Here is a 16,665-nt window from a genome sequence, read left to right on the forward strand (position 1 = left end):
TGTTTGGGTGGGCAAAGAAATCCTGCATAAAGTCCTGGAAGGAGGATGCTGAGCCTTGTAGTTCGACAGCTGCTGTCTGCTCTCCTGCATACACTATTGGATGGAGGATGCTGAGCCTTGTATTTCTGCAGCTGCTGTCTGCTCTCCTGCATCCACTAGTAAATGGAGTATGCTGAGCCTTGTAGGTCTGCTCCCCCTGACTCTCCCTCCAGCATACAGTCCTGGATGGAGCATGCTGAGCTTTGTAGTTCTGCAGCTGTCTGCTCTCCTGCATACACTATTGGAGAATGAAGAACATATGGAAGAAGGAAATGACATCAGACCTTTTTTTTTTTTTTCAACAATCTTTAAAGGCAATGTTCACTGATAAAAAAACGCAGCAAAACGCAGCCAAAAACGCATGCGTTTTTTTCATGTGTTTTTTAAAGACTCTGCGTTTCTGTGCGTTTTTAGTGCTAAAAAACGCACAAAAATGCAGCGTCAAAAAACGCAGTGTGTGCAGATAGGTTGAAATCTACTGGGAAAAAGTGTAAATTACAGATTTAAAATCCACACCGCAGGCTGCCTTTGCATGTAATAAACATGTCCAGGGCCACAATCCACCACGGTCTGAGCCATTGCAGTCTTTAAATTGCTTGCTGTAGAATCACTTAATTTTGCATAGAAACACCAGTTTCACCCTCCAAATATGCTGCTTCCCTGCAAAATTAAGTGACTTCTGAATGGAGAGTTTAAGGACTGCCTCAGCTTAGGGCTGCTGTGGTCTTTACCGCAAGCACATCACCTGCATGTAAATGAAACGATGCACCGAGAGCCCACCGCAATTCAAAGCAAGTCACGGAATCAGACGAATTGAAGGATAAACCAGGGTGAGTGTTTATTTACAAAGGATTACAAAACGTGAGCTGCTGGGCAGCTGAAGGAATGGAATATAGGCCAAAATACAGCCCACAATATAAGATTATACTCGTTAGCTGAAGTGACTATCCAGGTCAGCACAACTATAACAATGAACAACAATATATTCACCAGCAGTACAGCGACATGTATCTATAACAATCCTGCTCTGTCCTCTATCCTGGCTGGTCTCCTCTAAAAATTCAGTGCGGCTACCGCACTCTAATTACGGAGGCCTAATATGGTTCCCTAACCGCAGCACCCAAGCATCCACTCACGGTACTGTCACAGGACCTGTCCGCTCTGGGGCTTGAGGACGATGAAGGTCTTTTCTTCACTTGATTCCCCAAACAAATGGGCTCATCCAGCCAGCGTCTGCTAACAGGCTGCATAACGTCTCTCTCAGGCGAGCATTCCTCTGGGCCACCAGGAACTCTCTCAACTCCTTCTCACACAGACACAGGAGCTACTCAAAGTCATGGCACAGCTACTGCACAGACTCCTTCCTGTGTGCGTCCCTCTGCTCATCCTGGAACTTTGTCTTTCTCAGCATGTCCTGGCATCACTCTCCTCAGTCATTTCCTGCTTCTTCAATCCCAGACTCTGATCAGACCAAGTCAGCTCAGGCAGAGGGGGGAAGTCCAGGCCAAATCATTATGCACTGATTATGAGCCAGACTCTTAGATAGAGATGAGCGAACCGGTTGCGGTTCGGCTCCAGCTTGGTTCGTCGAACGGAGGTCTAGTTCGAGTTCGGTTCGGCGAACCGGTTCGGTGAACCACTCAAACCCATAAAAAACAATGGGAGGTAATCACAAACACATAAAAACACCTAGAAAACACCCCAAAAGGTGTCCAAAAGGTGACAAACAACTCACAACACAACACAAAAACATGGGAAAGTTACAAGGACATATACTCATGCGAAAACAGAAGAGCTGGACAAGGAAGAAGAGGAGGAGACACAGATATAGGCATGGCATGCCCTTCTAAAATGATGTAAAACACCGCAAGGTAACTCAAAGCGGAGTCTCCCTTTTTTCCAAAAATTGGGCCACACAGACACCTCTTCAGTGGCAGCACTTGTGCCCCAGTTGTACACTTCACAGGTAGATTTGCATCAAGCACATTCAAAAATACGCTATCCTTAACCGTCCTCAGGATGACACCGGGGTAGATAGCAAAGTCTTTGCTGATCCCAGATTTGTTCATCTTGGATTATTTTTAGAAACACTGCAAGCAAGGGTTACTCCAAGCGGAGTCTCCCTTTTTTCCAAAAATTGGGCCACACAGACACTCCTTCAGTGGCAGCACTTGTGCCCCAGTTGTACACTTCACAGGTAGATTTGCATCAAGCACATTCAAAATACACAAGCATTTACTCTCCCCAGGATGACACAGGGGTAGTAAATTCCTTGTGGATCCATGACTTGTTCATTTTTATGAACGTTAGTCTGTCCACATTGTCACTGGACAGACGTGTGCGCTTATCTGTCAGCACACTCCCAGCAGCACTGAAGACACGTTCAGAGACAACGCTGGCCGCTGGACATGACAAAATCTCCAAGGCGTAAGGGGAGAGCTCTGGCCATTTTTCAAGATTTGAAGCCCAAAATGAGCAAGGCTCCATTTGCAAAGTCAAGGCATTGATGTTCATTTGGAGATACTCCTGTATCATCCTCTCCAGCTGTTGTCTATGTGTCAGACTTGTTGTCTCTGGTGGCCTTGCAAAGGATGGTCTAAAAAAATTATGAAAAGATTCAATAAAACTGCTGTTACCAGCACCAGATACGGTGCTGCTGCTACGGGTAGACTGTTGAAGATGACGAGACCGTCCCATGTTTGTCAAGTTACAACTGCGAGATTCACTCCGTACACCACAGTTGTTTGGTGGAAAAGCCGAGCTAAGATCGAGTAACAGCTTTTGCTGATACTCCTGCATACGTGCGTCCCTTTCTATGGCTGGAATTATGTCACAAAATTTGGACTTGTACCAGGGATCTAATAGTGTCGCAAGCCAGTACTCATCATCACTTCTAATTTTGACAATACGAGGGTCATGTTGAAGGTAGTGCATCAAGAAGGTGCTCATGTGTCTTGCGCAGCCATGTGGACCAAGTCCACGCTGGGTTTGTGGCATAGGTGCTAACCGTTCTTTTTTCCTCTGACATCTCCCCCAACCTCTTTCAACTGAAATTTGACCAAGGTCTCCCTCATCCGCTGAGTCTTCCATGTCCATGGACAGTTCGTCCTCCATTTCTTCATGTTCTCCTGCACCTTCCTCAACATTTCGCCTGCTACCATGTGCCCTTGTTGATCCCTGTCCCCCATGGTCCCATACCTGCCGCCTTGGTGATGATGAATGTCTGGACCTTGGTGATGTTTTTGTTTCTTGCGCATATGAATCCTCCTGTAGTTCCTCCCCTTTCTGTTCTCCACCCCCTGACTCTGAATAGTGTTTAGCGTGTGCTCCAGCATGTAAATGACTGGAATTGTCATGCTGATAATGGCATTGTCAGCGCTAAACATATTCATCGCCATGTCGAAACTGTGCAGAAGGGTGCATAGGTCCTTGATCTGAGACCACTCCATCAGGTTGATCTGCCCCACCTCTGCATCTCGTTGGCCCAGGCTATACATCATGACGTATTGCACCAGGGCTCGGTGGTGCTGCCACAGTCGCTGTAACATGTGGAGAGTCGAATTCCAGCGTGTCAGCACATCGCATTTCAGGCGATGAACCGGCAGGCTGAAAGACTTCTGGAGCGATGCAAGTCGCTCACCTGCGGCGGTTGAACGGCGGAAGGAAGCAGACAGTTTTTGTGCCCTGTTCAGTAGGCCATCTAGGCCGGGATAGTGTGTTAAAAATTGCTGGACAAAGAGGTTCAACACGTGAGCCATACAAGGCACTTGTTTCACCTTGCCCAGGTGAAGGGCCGTACCAAGGTTTGCAGCATTGTCGCACACGGCCTTACCAGGCTGAAGGTTGAGTGGAGACAATCATTTACCAAACTCAGTCTCAAGAGCTGGCCAGTATACCCCGTATTTTTGGTGGGGGGAACCCTTAAAAGGATTCCTTCCATGCGGTTCTTGAATTGCATGTCGCAATATGGTGAGGGTGACGTCTTTTTTGTCAGCTGACGGTAATACCGAATTTTTGATACAACATCATATCACTTGCCGGACAAATAATGTCATATATTATGCCACATGTGGTTGTGGCAAAATATATATAAGCCTCACCACTCGCGAACTAAGGTTCTGTACACGTGAACATGTGAGGGGCATCCTGGCTGCAGTGGATATTGGCCTTGATGATCCCCAGATGAAGACTCTGCCCCGACACCATAAATTGGAACATGGATGTAATCCTAAAAAATTCAGAGTAAGGGGTATTGATGTTGTTCATCTGGGGACAAGAGGCGGTGACTACACCAAGATGCTTTCTCAGCGTGAATGTAGCTGGATTGTACGCCTGGGCACTTTGACACCATCTGGTTTAAATGAGAAAATGAGTTTCTCCTCATTTTTATAGATTAGCACCTATCTCTCTGGTGGCGGTTCACTTCTTCTTGTGTCCCGCTACTTTATTTTAATATTTGTGATTTTAATTCCCTTTCCTTTTCTTCTCTTTTTCTGAGATGTGACCCGCATGTCCGTATTCCCATGTGACTACATATGCTGGACAGTTCTGCCATACCTGACAAACCCGATGCGGAGACACTCAACTTACTTGCCTGCGCCATCTATGATCATGCCTATGGATTCTCTCCTATTACAATATTTATTATTGCTTTGATATACACATACATTTTCATGCATAATATTGTTTGTCTAGAATAAATTGCCTATATGGAATATTTGTGATGGGGGTACCCTGGACTATGTATGTTACTATATAAGCTATGTGGCCCCGGGCTATGGCCATCCCTTTATGGCAACACTTTCATCTATATATGTTTTTATTGATTGCATAATCCCCCTTATGGTCTATTTTCATCTCCCTGATATATGATGAGATTATATATCTCCATCCATAGTCTGTCTCCATTCTGGCACTAACATATGATGATGGGTATTTGTTTAATGACTATGGACCAGTTATTGGTCTATGTAATCTATATTTGGGTAACTTTGGTTCCAGTTATCCTTATGATATTTAACTTACATTAACTATCTCGTTCTCCAACTCTGATGTTAGTGCCAGGATGAATAGTCATGACTTACTGAGTGTACCTTTTCTTTTGTTTTCACTATTCTAAGCTGGGAGGTGTGATAGACCTTGGGGATTTTTCCACTACTTTCCATGGGTTTCCCCACTAGGGGCAGCTCCGCAATGTATTGGCTAAACTTACCAACATCTAAGATGTCCGCGATGCCTTTTGTCATCTGACCATGACGCGATGTCTCCTCTATGCTACGGGCAAATCCTGCATTCATTTTTGGGGCCTTGCCAGCATCTAAGATAGCCGCGCGTGTTTCGCATGCCCTGTGCTGCCTGAGATCTCGTGCGCACTGAGGAGCTCCGTCCGACGGGAGATGACGTTCCCCTTGTGAGCGTCACTTCCGCCGGGAGACCCGGAACTGACGCGCGGGACGCGAGCATTGCCACAGCGCATGCGGCTTTCAAACGCCGGCCACTATGAAGTAATTATTGTGGGTATAAATACATGGGGTACACCATGCTGGGACACATCGCCCCCCGAGGAAGCACTACAAGCGAAACGCGTCGGGTCTTCCCCCTCTTTTTCACCGGACCTCTGACACGGCAATCATACAGGCATCTATTATGGGTAAGCACCTTGCTTTAATCTATGCACAGCCTATGGGTTTTTCTGTGATATATATGGTGGGCTCTACCATGGTACTTTACCTTGTAGACTGTGCATAATCTTTGCCTATACATACTGTTGATATATGTGCTGCTGAGGTCCCTGGAAGGGAGATCTCTGTTTGTTCTGCAACCTTTCACTGTTATATTTTTATAATCTATTTCCTATAACGGTACCCCCATCTGTATCTGACTTTGTTATAATAAATATTTATTTATAATTTCAGGTGTACTAGCCATCTTTTCAATACTATGTTTGGCCATATGAAACTCAGTCTCCCTCATTTTTGCATTGTCTTATTGAGTGGCCTTTTATATTATATTGAATATCCACCTGTTACCCTGTTTAACTGTTCATCAGTCTCAAGAGCTGCCCACAACTCAGCCACTGTGTGACTCTTATTTCCAAGACATTTCAAGATAAAGACCGCCTGATGCCGTTGCGCTCTGCTGCCAGCATAGTAATGAGCGGTGCGTGATTCCTTCTGCGCAGTTACAACGCTGGTGGCCTGACCAGGCAGGCTTGGGGCGGAAGTGGAGGACCCAGACGAGGTTGAGGAGGCAGAAGCATTGTAGGAACTTGGACAGAGAGAGGATTGACACACAAGTCGTGGGGACGGCAAGACTTGTGCAGCAGAGCCTTCACCATCTATCACCATAGTTACCCAGTGCCAGTCAGCGACATGTAACGTCCCTGTCCATTCTTACTGGTCCAAGTATCGGTGGTGAAATGCACCCGTTCACACACAGAGTTTCTCAAGGAAGCGGTGATGTTGTGTGCGACATGCTGGTGTCGCCCAGGCACACCTTTCTTAGAGAAGTAGTGGCGACTGGGCATCTGGTACAGGGGCGCAGCGAAAGACATAAGGTCTCTAAAATCCTGTGTGTCCACCAGGCGGAAAGGCAGCATTTCGGTAGCCAAGAGCTTACAGAGGGATAAAGTCAACCTCTTAGCTTTGTCATTGGTCGCAGGAAATGGCCTTTTATTTGTCCACATCTGAGGGACAGAGATCTGGCTTCTGTGAGTAGACGGTGGTGAGTAGGGTGTCCCTGGAAAAATGCAGGTTTGTGAGGAAAGTGCAGCCGTAGACATGATGTTGCCTTCATCCAACGTTGGTGCTATCGATGTCTGAGAGAGCTGTACACACGCACTTGTTTCCCCTTCCAAGCCAACTGACGACCTACCAAGCAAACTGCCTGTTGCGGTTACAGTGGTGGAAGTTGTGCGTGGAAAGCCAGGTGTGACAGCTGTCCCCACAGTCCTAGAAGAGGAAGAGCGTGTGGATGCACTGGAAGGGGCAGGCGGTGGATTGTCCACTCCGCTAGGCCGCATTGCAGCACGGTGAGCTTCCCACTGGGACATATGATATTTATTCATGTGACGATTCATGGAAGAAGTTGTCAAACTGCTGAGGTTTTTGCCTCTTCTAACAGATTCCCGACAAATTTTACAGATCACATGATTTGGGCGATCCTTTGCAAGGTCAAAAAGGGACCAGGCTAGGCAAGGCTTAGAGGACATGCGACCTGCTGAGCCACCCCGACTAGTGCTCAGAGGCAGAGTGGTGGCTGAGGATGCAGTTGTAGACATGCTACTAGTACTCCGACTCTGTCCAGGAAGGCGCAAGGTAACTTCGTCATCAGTTGCATCCTCCTCCACTGCGTCTGTTGACCTCCTCGAGTGCCTGACTGTGGGTTGACAGTAGGTGGGATCTAGAAGTTCCTCATCAAGCATTGTGTTTGCACTCCCCTCACCCTCAGACCGAGCCTCTTCCTGCCAACAACAGGTGTTACAGTTTGTGAATAAGGGTCAACATTATGCTCAGAAACTTGGTCATCACGGCCTGAATCTGAGTCACAAAGGTTCTGGGCATCCCTGCAGACCATTTCCTGGTCTGTACTCACTGTAGCTTGGGAGCAGACCTCTGATTCCCAGGCTATAGTGTGACTGAAACACTCTGCAGACTCAGCCATCTCCGTTCCACCATACTGTGCAGGGCGGATGGAGACTTGAGAGCTGGGAGAAAGCAAGTGTGACTGGGATGACAACTCAGAGGACTGTTTTTTTTTGGATGCGGTAGTTGAGGTGGAGGAGAGGGCACTTGTTGGAGCACTTGAGATCCATTCAAGCATGTTCTTTTTTTGGGCATCATCTACCTTTGTTCCAGTTGTTCTTGTCCGTAAAAAAAGGGATCGGATTGTCCACGGAAAGTAGTAGACATCTTACTTTTGCTGGAAGATGGCCTATCTTCAGCAGATGTTAATGGAGCTTTGCCACCTTCCCCACGGACACAAACTTTTTTTCCTTTTCCAACACGCCTGTTCCCCTTTCCACCAGCAGCTGTCATTTTGCCACTCATTTTGATTGCGACAAGATTGTCCACTTAAAATGTGGTAGTAAAATTGAGAGGTGGTGTAGATTGCAGAGGTGGTCTAGCTTTATTGACAGCAGAGGAAACAACACAGACTATCCCTGCTAATGCAACTATGGCCCTTAAACTGGCAGCACAGTTTGCAATTATAATAGCTTAGTAAAATTGAGCTTGAGGGTGCAATGCAGAGGTGCTGGAAATAGCTTGGCACCAGTGGGACACTAATGAAGGTCAACATCCACTTTTAGGATGCCACTATGTTTTCTCAGTGTTTGCTATTATAATGGCTTAGTAAAAATGAGCTTAAGGGTGCAATGCAGAGGTGCTGGAAATAGCTTGGCACCAGTGGGACACTAATGAAGTCCAACAGCCACTTTTAGAATGCCACTAAGTTTCCTCAGTGTTTGCTATTATAATGGCTTAGTAAAAATGAGCTTGAGGGTGCAATGTAGAGATGCTGGAAATTGCTTGGCACCAGTGGGACACTAATGGAGTCCAACAGCCACTTTTTGGATGCCACTAACTGGCAGCACTCTTTTCAATTAAAATGGCTTTGGAAAAATGTGCAGGAGGGGAGAATGCAGAGGTGGTGGGACTTGCTTGGCACAAGTGCCACAATAATGGAGGAAAGCAGCCACTCTTTGGATGGCACTAACTGGCAGCACTCTGCAATTAAAATGGCTTTGCTAAAAAGGGCAGGAGGGTACAGTGGCCAGGTTGTGGGTCAGTGTAGAGGAAAAGAAGCCTCACTTTCTATTCTCCTAATGGTGAAATGCAGCAAGGAAGTCCCTGAGCTTAGCTACACAGACGCTGTTATCTGGAGCTGTTAAAAACTGTTTCCACGGACCTGACTGTCACCTATGGCTCTCAGCCAGCTGTAATTAGCCCTTAAAAGGGCTGAAATAAAATTCTGTCCCTAATCGGTAGAACGCTGTGTGTATAGCGTACACAGCAGGATCGGCGACAGGAGCTGCGTGAGAGGTGACTGACACCCAGACGCAGAAGGCAAATAATGCCGTACTGGAACAAAATGTCCGTTTTTATAATGCAAGGACATGTGACATGGACAGCCTATGACACATGCCCTTGCTTCTCAGGCAAAATGTCCACTTAGCTGTGTGTGTGTCTGGGATTGGCTGACATGCTGGCCCGCCCCACTACACGCGCGCTTAGGGAAGGAAGAAAAGAAAAAAAAAATGGCGATCGCCATTATCCAAGCAGCAGTGATCTGAACGCGCAGTCCCCGCACACTATACGCTGAAATTTCATAATAGTGTGAGTCACAGAGTGACTTACACTATTACAGTGAAAAGCCAGCTAGTAATTAGCTTGGCTTTTTGCTGATAGAACTGTTCTCGAATGTAACTCGAGCTAACGAACTTTTAGCAAAAAGCTCGAGTTCTAGTTCGATCTAGAACACCCCCCAAAATCACTCGAACCGCAAACTGGAGAACCACGAATGGCGCTGAACTCTACGCTTAAAGCTGTAGTACAAAACAACACAGAAGGCCAATGAAGCAACATCCTTAGGAGGGACTGCACTCCCCTACATAAACATAGCCAGAGGGGATAAAGAAACATCTGGTGTTAGCACAATTGATCCTTTTTGCTAACATGTTTTGCCATCAAAACATATTTTCAATTTGAATGACAGAAACTTTGTCTTGCCTTGATTCTGTCCTCTGTCTAAACAACCACTCATAGGTCTCTTTCACATACCCTTCCAAAACAAACATTTTGCATGGTCCATGGTGAAGGTGTGTATGTGTGTACGTGTCTCCGTGTGTGTGTTCAGCGTGTGCTGTCTCTGTGCTATCCATGTGACATCCGCATAGCACACGAACAACATGAACTTCTATACTCACCTCTCCCCACTGCTGCTGTCTCCGGTGATGCTGCTGCTTCCAGGTCCTTGGTGCAGTGAATATGCATGAGCATAATGATCAGGCCCGGAAGTAAGTGACAACAGCACCAAAGAGGGCAGCTCTGGAGACAGGTGAGTAGAGTGTGCCACCCCCGTGCCAGCAGCCGAGCTCGCAGTGGCTCGAGGGTCTCCAGACCCAGGGGTCGTGCAGCTATTCAAATGAAGGGGGTTATTTAAAAGGAATGTTATAAAGTTTGTGACGCCACCCGTGATATGGGGTAATTAGGAGTACCACCGCTGCAGTTGGGAGTACCCAAGGATGATGGAATGGGGCAGCTAGGTGTTGTGACCCTCCACGGGTAGGGGGGATACCCCGGGGCTCGGTGATGGCAGGGGGGGATGCCATTGGATACAAAGGGGTCACTGTTGTACTCACTCAGTCCATTAAGCTGACACCGACAACTGGTCAAACAAGTCTCTGGACACCACTGCTACTGAGGGGAGCTTAGTTTGGGTCCCGTCACAATGCTGCTGCCTGGTGATCCGTGACCTGCCTCCTGGTACTAAGTTTACTTCTTTGGTGGTCCCAGTAGTATGAAACTTGCTCTTGTCCCCTTGTTGTGCTAATGGCCCGATTTTGGAGCGGGTGAAGAGCGAATCTTGAAGGCTCTGTTCTCCTCTGGTAAATTATTGGGTTGGCTGAAGCTACTCCTCTACCTAGTGTCCATGTACCCCGTCGTGCCTTGGTCCCAGTCCAGTGATGGTGCAAGGCTGCTGGCTGTCCTCCTGAACATATCCGTGCCACTTTCCATGATCCCCTGTGACCAACTCCTCTAGGTCCAGACCAGGGGTCCAGCTCCTCTAGGCCTAGACCATCGTCTGCCACCTAAATTGCTTCCCAGGAGCCCTGCTCCTGACCTCCTCTCACTTTCACTTCTCAGACCCAACTTTCTCCTCTTAACACTCCTGACCTCTCCTCTCCAACCCCCCAGGTGGGCGACTCTATTCCACTCAAGCCGTCCACTGGTGTGTTTGGTGGGTGTGGTGCAGGGTGTATCTAGGATTTGATTAACTAATGTAGGCAACACCATGAAGTTAGGGACCCTAAAGCAAGAAGGAGGTGGATACTGCACGGCAGGGCAGATTGTACAAAACCCTGTGAAGACCAAATAGTCCAGGGGCGTCACAATAGAAAATCATTTTATTTCAAAAGCATGTGTTTTCTCCGGTACATGTCACACTGATGTCACAAGGATTACATCAGTTTGCAGGCAGTGTGACATCCGTGCTGCCAGAGAAAAAGACATGTCGCCATGTGGAGCACACGGACACGCGTGTGCTCCACATGGACACACGTCCTGTGTGCAAACATGGAGGTATATGCAGACCAATTGATTTTAATGGTCTACGTGTGTCCAAGTTTCTGTTACAGGTGAAAATGGTCCTCACAAGTACCGAAAACATGGATGTGTGAAAGAGGCCATTGTATGATTTTTAGATACTTCATCCTCAATTCAACTAAACAACTATCAAGCCTCACTAATCAGAACAATCTTTATGAAAAACTGTACTGTCTTAGGCTATGTTCACATTTCACCATACTTTCAAGCAACACTCCAGAGATTTTTCCTTTTTTTTGTAGTGGAGCATAAAGCTTTTTCAGATTTGCTCCGGTCCCACTGTGCCATGTTGTAGCTGTAACTTTAGACTGATTTGAAGTCTGAAATCACATCAAAAGCATTCAAATCAACCCTATGAGAGCCAGAACAAGGCCAGAATGAAGCTCCCATAGATTTGTATTGAGTTCTGGCCTCCAGCGCACACCATGAAACAGTGGAGCTGCCGGTGTGTCACAAATTGCAGGAGACTGACTGAATAACAGATAAAGGCAGTGGCCGGTAAGTATAAGACATGGGCAGTGGACTTGGATATAAAACACCACTCCAGCACTGAAATAAAATAAATGCTGTAGTGGTGCTTTCAGAGGCTTACAAGTGAAGCATCATAAAATGGCATGCGGGTGTATGTGATGACATGGCCATTAACTATAATGAGGCAGTCAGAGTAACAGTGTGCTCTGTCAGTCCTAATTTTATATGCCTAGTTGAGCTGGGCCTCATGAAGGACTTGCTTCTTGCCTCAACTAGATGTTTACGGCCAAAAAAGATATCCGACAGAGCACACTATTACTCTGCCTGCATTATTATAGTTAATGGCCCTATCAGCGCATGTGCACAATGCTGAAATAGTGGTATTTCAGATGTAAGCCCCGACTGAGCCACTAAACATAGGATAAAAAAGCTATATGAACATAGCCTAAAGGCCCCATTACACGCAACGACGTATCTAACGATATATTGCCAGGGTAACGGATTCTGTGACGCACATCCGGCATCGTTAGCGACGTCGTTGCGTGTGACAGCAACGAGCGAGTGTTAACGATGGAAAATACTCACCTTATCTTCCATCGTTGACACGTCGTTCATTTTCAAAATATCGTTGATTGTGGAGGTCTCCAGTTGTTCGTCGTTCCCGAGGCAGCACAAATGCTACGTGTGACACCCCGGGAACGACAAACAACAGCTTACCTCAATGCAGAAGAAAGGAGGTGGGCGGGATGTTACGTCCTGCTCATCTCCGCCGTCCGCTTCTTTTGGACGGCTGCCGTGTTACGTCGCTGTGACGCCGCATGAACCGCCCCCTTACAAAGGAGGCGGTTCGCCGGACACAGTGATATCGCTAGGCAGGTAAGCCCGTGATGGCTCAAACCGATTTTGTGTGCCACAGGCAGCGATTTGCCCGTGACGCACAAACGACGGGCGTGGGTGCTTAGACCAGCGATATCGCTAGCCATATCGCTGCGTGTAATGCCGCCTTTAGTTGCCCAGAAAAAAATTATTTGGATTAATGTATTAAATAGTATAAAAATGTATAATTATGCAATTAAAGATTTATATGTTAAGTATAAAGAGAAGATGGACCCTCCAAAATAATTGCTATTAGTGGGCTAAAGATATTGCTTTCAGCTGTGTCATATGTATCCAAATGGACAAGCATTTAAGAAGCTTAGTTTGTATTGTTTGTATTAGTTTTCTTTACCAGCAATGTGATAACACATAAATAATAAAGTAATGGGAGTTGAAACTTCTTATATACTGATGCAACACAAATGTTTTCTAGATGTAATGATCTGGAGAAATTACAGGAGGTTCATTCAATATCCAAAATCGATGTTGATGTTAATTATTTGCCGTATATGTCAACTAAGATCAAATATATGGCTATAATTTAAATGGTTTTTCATTCTCTAGCAACAGTAGGCAATAGAAAAAAATACAGAACTGTAAATTTTAATAACTGTGAAATGTGTGCTTCTTCATTTAAAAAGGAACTTTCTCCTTCAAACATGCTAGGGTATATAACAATTAGGAGATTATATACACCGTGTGTAGAAATATTAGGCAAATGAGTATTTTCATCGCATGATACTTTTTATACATGTTGTCCTTCTTCAAGCTGTATAGGCTTGAGAGCCAAATACCAACTAAGTAAATCAGGTGATGTGCATCTCTATAATGAGGAGGGGTGTGGTGTAATGACATCAACATCCTATATAAGGTGTGCTTAATTATTAGGCAACTTCCTTTCCTTTAGCAAATTGGGTCAGAAGAGAGATTTGACGGGCTCTGAAAAGTCCAAAATTGTGACATCTCTTGCAGAGAGATGCAGCAGTCTTGAAATTGCCAAACTTTTGAAGCGTGATCACAAAACAATCAAGCATTTCATGGCAAATAGCCAACAAGGTCGCAAGAAGCGTGTTGTGCAAAAAAGGCGCAGAATAACTGCCCATGAATTGAGGAAAATCAAGCGTAAAACTGCCAAGATGCCATTTGCCACCAGTTTGGCCATATTTCAGAGCTGCAACGTTACTGGAGTATCAAAAGCACAAGGTGTGTCATACTCAGGGACATGGCCAAGATAAGGAAGGCTGAAAAACGACCACCTGCCGTGTGCCTAATCAATAGATTTCCAACCCTTATAGTGGAAATTTGGGGCTAAAGCAACATTTGTGTGAAAAAAATAAAAATTTTAATTTTTTTCCTTTCACATTTCTTTAGTTCCAATGAAACAACTAAAGTGTTAATAAACTTCTTGGATGTGGTTTTGAGCAGACTGAGCAGTACAGTTTTTTCGAATGGTATCACATTTGGGTACTTTCTGTCACCTAGGCCTCTCAAAGTCACTTGAAATGTGATGTGGTCCCTAAAAAATGGTTTTGTAAATGTTGATGGAAAAATGAGAAATTGCTGATAAACTTTGAACACTCTAACTTCCTACCAAAAAAATAATATTTTTCAAAAGTTGGGCTGAAGTAACGTAGACATGTGGGAAATGTTATTTAACTATTTTGTGTGACATATCTCTCTAGTTTAAAGGCATAAAAACTAAAATTTTGAAAATTGATAAAAAAAATTGCCAAATTTCAGAATCCTCCACAAATAAAGGCAAAAAATCTCACCCTAAATACACCATTATCTTATAGTACACTATGTCACACAAAAAAAATCAGAATCACTGGGATATGTTGATGCATTCCAGAATTATTAACTCATAGAGTGACACTGCTAAGACTTGAAAAAAATGGCTTGATAATGAAGGTGAAAACAAGCTGGGGGTGAAAGAGGCAAAAAGTTTTTTTCCTCACTTTTTATTGTTTTCATCAGCAGTGCTATGTACAGCAGAAATCCTGAATTCCTATGAACACCGGCTCGCAGTCAGCATTCAGAAGAAGTTACTCATGACAGTGATGAGAGTCATCAGCTGATTTCTGTCCATTAAAGCAACCTATCAGTGATCCTGTGATCATATTACAATGCCATCAATGCTTGGTTGTAGTGTCATGCTCCCTGCCGCTGCGCGTTAAATCCCGCTGTTAGAGGTTATCAGGGTTTAGCTAATTAACAGCGGTAGGATGGCTGGAGATCCGACCGCCAATGTTAGAAGCACATGTCAGCTGATAAGATCAGCAGACATGTGCAAAGGAAAGATGTGGGATCGGCATTCGAGCCCACATCAAAGGGAAGGACACAACCTTTGATGTACCAGTACAACATCGGTCATGAAGGGGTTAAATGTTGGTTCAGTCAGCTTATTCATCTGCTATGACACTTTCCAACATCATTGTAGAGTAAACAACTGTACAAGATTAGACACAAATGGATTGATAGGTGGGTCTGCCCAGATGTGCCGCAGAGCAAGAGGTCAATCAAAGTCTCGGGTTGGGTTGGGTGACTGTAATGACTTTTGACTGAAATCCACAGGCTCCAGGAGTAAATAATTTTCCAATGGTAGCTGAACTTTCATTAGTGCATGCAGGCAGCACTGTATTTACTTGCAGATTAACCCTGTATCTGCAGATAAGAGATTTCCAAGATGATAGGTTCCATTTAATTTCACCAATTTTTAATTTGATGAGATTAATTATAATTTTCATTACAGATTCTGTCTGGGGTATATAAATCTATGAGCACAAACATACAATTTGCATTGATGCAAAGTTAGTTCTATTTCACTCTACAATATTAATTGGCTAACAATGACCATTGTACCTTGAGCACATTGTACATGAGACCATAACTCTAGGAAAAACTAATTGTACTGAAGCCTCCAAAATATCAAAGAAACAAAAAAGAAAAGAATAATAAAGATTTTATCAAGTCGATTTACAAAGAGCTCCATAAAGTTAGTAATATACGTTCTTTGCTAATGTTTTAGAGCTAGCTACATAGAAATTGACCTGGTCATCTGGTCTGTAATAGAGCAGCGCATGCCTTGAAAAAGTAGAGGACATTACATATATCACTAAGGCCCCTTTCACACGTCAGTGATTCTGGTATGTTTGTGCTTTTTTTAAAACCTACCAGAATCACTGACATACGCAGACCCATTATAATCAATGGGCCTGCTCACACATCAGTGATTTTTCACTGAACGTGTCTCCGTGCAGCGTGCACCCTTGGCCGTGATTCTGCATGGAGACATGTCAGTTTTTCTCTGGCATCACTGATGACCCATGGACCACACTATGGTGTGATCCGTGTGTGATAAGTGAAACACGTACCAGAAAATCATGGACATATTAAATATTCAAAATTTTCAGCTTACCTTGCCTGCGATTCGCTGTGCCTGCTTCGCTCTCGGCAGCTCCTGCCTGGGTCATGAATATTCATGAGAGCAGGAAATGCCAACCAGGAAGTAGGTGCTGAGAGCGATGGGCAGACGCTGGAGACCCGAGGAGATCAGCACCATGGAGAGCAGCAGTGAAGGCAGGTGAGTAATGTCCATATGCAATCACTGATCACGGATCACGGATTGCACATGGACAACCCACGTGTGCCGTGAATCCCGGAACACGGAGGGACATGTGCGTGTTTTACACGTCAGTGAAGAACGTCAGTGTTTTTCACTGAAGTGTGAAACGGGCCTAAGAGAGAAAAACCTCACTATACGGCCAAAGGTGCATGCACTTCAGTAATGCAAAGCCTAACTTATTTCCTCCCCTTCCCCACCGCAGTGTGATGTTATGAAACAAAGATGATCTTACCCCAAAAGAATGCATTATAGATTGGCAATGTTAGTGGCATTGTAATTTTAATATAGTTTCAAGTTTCAGTGACCCAGGAAAGAAAATTGGAAATATAC

The sequence above is a fragment of the Anomaloglossus baeobatrachus genome, chromosome 4 (genome assembly GCF_048569485.1).
Source record: "Anomaloglossus baeobatrachus isolate aAnoBae1 chromosome 4, aAnoBae1.hap1, whole genome shotgun sequence".
Lineage (NCBI taxonomy): Eukaryota > Metazoa > Chordata > Amphibia > Anura > Aromobatidae > Anomaloglossus > Anomaloglossus baeobatrachus.